We start from the raw sequence: 2,758 nt of genomic DNA, 5'->3' as shown, positions 1-2,758 counted from the left end.
ACACACACACACACACACAGACACACACACACACACACACACACACACAGACACACACAGACATACACTTTAGAAGAGCAGAATCAGCTGCATAACCACGCCTCTGTAGAACATAGAGACAGTTCACCCAAAAACCATTTATTCACTTACCATTTACTGACTTCCATTCATCTTTGAAACATAAATGAAGATGTTACGTTTGAGCATGTTTGTATCTGATGTGCCATGATCATGTTTATGTGTGAATAAAATATTTTAGTCTGTTCATCATATCAAGCAATCATGTCTCTTCAGAACTGAGCTTTCTTATAGTTACATACATATATATATATATATAAATCTTTCAGTTACTCCTACTACTGCTACTAATAATAAAATAAAGTATTAAAAAAACTTAAATTTACTTTATTTCAGCTAGTAAGTCAGCATTTCTCATTTTCATTTAGTTTAAGTTGATGTATTAAAATAACTAAAACTAGAACTGAAATAAATATTCATTTTAAATATTAAAACCATACAGATATGGTTATAGACAAAATATATAGACATAGACAAAAACACAAAAAATAATAAAAATGACAAAAACAGACAACACATTTACTAAAACTTTAACTAAAATCGAAATGAAATTAGAAATATGAATAAAAACTATAATACTATTATCTCAATGATTCAAAATGAGTTTTAGGGTTGCGTGTGCTTTCAACAGAAGGACAGAAATGTCTGAGGTTTCATTCAAAATATCTCCATTTGTGTTTTGAAGATGAAAAGTCTTGTGGGTTTGGAACAAGATGAGAGTAAATGATTTAATGAATGCATTTACATTTAATTCAGAAACACACCGTGAAAGAGGAACGGATGAACACAGAAATATATACAGCAGAATCTCTTACTGTAACCCCTCACGTGTTATTACAGTTAACAACTAAACTAAAACCATACAATAATCGTGACTTCAAATAAATGTTAACTAAAATAAAACAAAATACAAAAAAACGCATTTAGTTCAGCTAGTTGTCAAAGCATTTAAAATAATTAAAACTGAAACTGAAATAAAAATGTATAAAAAAAGGCAAAACACAACAAAATTACTAAAACTTTACATGAAAATATCAATATACATTTTTTAAAATTAAATATTAATAAAAAAACTATGATAGTGTCTCAATGATTCTAAAATAACACTGCTGTAATCATAGATGACAAATGTGAGACACATTTCAGCCAATGTTTGCCAGTATATTTTTGTAAACACATGAAAATCTGTGCTGCTTTCTCTCGATTTATGACCATAAGCCTACAAACAAATTTATATTCAGATCTGCAGTTTCGTGTTTCAGCCACAGATGGCGGTAGCGAGCGGAGAGCGCACACTTCATTTACAGTCAATGAAAATCAATCAGATGTTCAGTCTGCTTAATGAGCGTTTTGGTATCAACTGTTCGGTGGACAACATTCACAACTGACAGAATTCACAGTAAAAAAAACACTAGATCTTCGAGATCAGAGAAGCACATATTCTGTCTCTCTACTTATGGAGGAGTCTGTGTGACGATGAGACTTCAGATGGCTTTCATTAGGCACCAATGTTCCCATCTCATCCAATCAGCAGTCCCTAAACCATTACAGCAGGTGAGTCCAAACTTTTAATGCACTGAGCTGCACTGGATTCCCCGTGGAGCCTTTTCCCGCTGCTAATGCGGCCCGAGGAACGGCTCGAAATGCACCATTAAACCTGCCGGAGAATTAACTTGGACAGAACGTCATTATGTCACACACGAGGCCCTGCGACCGTACGATTTGAGGAAAACCAATATTGCTGGCTAGAGAAGCGAGTTGGTTCGTTTAGATACATAATTAGAGTCAATCAGCCATGGACCTGCGGTGAGTGTTGAGATTCAACAAACAGAAACAGAAGAACGATATTCCACACAAAACGGATCCGTGAGTTCTGCTGAACACGGCTGCAGAAAAATATACACGCAACAGTACTCTATTCCTTTTGCAGATATCTGAAAACAATGTGCTCCTGTTCATTTTGGTGTTTCAACTCATTCAATCATAGTTCATGTTTAAGGATATTAAAAAATGCATTGATTTAGGAATAAAACAATGAATGCATCAGTTATAAAATTAAGATATATGAGGTTTTGTTAATATACCAAAGGCCAAAGTGTTTCAAAGGTCGCTTTCAAAAAACAGCTTAAGCTTCTCAATGTAGTTCTTAAAGTTCTCAACTTGTCATTTCAAAGCAGGCTTACTGTTAAAAAATATATTATATATATATACACACACACACACACACACACACACACACACACACACACACGCTCACTCACACAAACACACACCACACACACACACACACACACACACACACACACGTGGTTGCCGCTAATCTCGCTTACACTAATACTCTATTCACACACATTTCCATTGTTTTACTCACTGTTACTTGCTTTAATGGCGGATGTGTGTCTACCTTTGAGTGCAGGTGAGGACACGTTCGAGATGCATTCGGTGCAGGTCGAGCTGGAGGCCGTGGAGAAGCAGATCCGGGACCTGATGGCAAAGCAGACCCAGCTGAGAGCGCGGAGAGCCGCGCTGGAAACATCCCAGGCTGACGCTCACAAGTCCGAGGTAAGTATACAGCGCGCTGCTATCTCTCCCACCACCTCTACTCCGTGTGTTTCTCTGCACAGGCCCGGTGCACCCAGGACGCGATCTCCCCAGATGTCCTTCCCTCCGGCGCCGGGAC

The 2,758-nt window shown here is 37.2% G+C and overlaps 1 protein-coding gene across 1 annotated transcript in view; it reads right to left on the bottom strand.

Moving 5' to 3' along the window:
* Positions 1-2,758, bottom strand: part of cd276 (CD276 molecule) — an 84,227-nt gene that overhangs the window by 892 nt on the left and 80,577 nt on the right. The window lies entirely within an intron of this gene.

The sequence above is a fragment of the Sinocyclocheilus grahami genome, unplaced genomic scaffold, assembly GCF_001515645.1.
Source record: "Sinocyclocheilus grahami isolate Dianchi unplaced genomic scaffold, SAMN03320097.WGS_v1.1 scaffold271.1, whole genome shotgun sequence".
NCBI classification, from domain to species: Eukaryota; Metazoa; Chordata; class Actinopteri; order Cypriniformes; family Cyprinidae; genus Sinocyclocheilus; species Sinocyclocheilus grahami.
The sequence above is the reverse complement of the archived record's forward strand: the minus strand, read 5'-3'. Positions and strand labels throughout refer to the sequence as shown.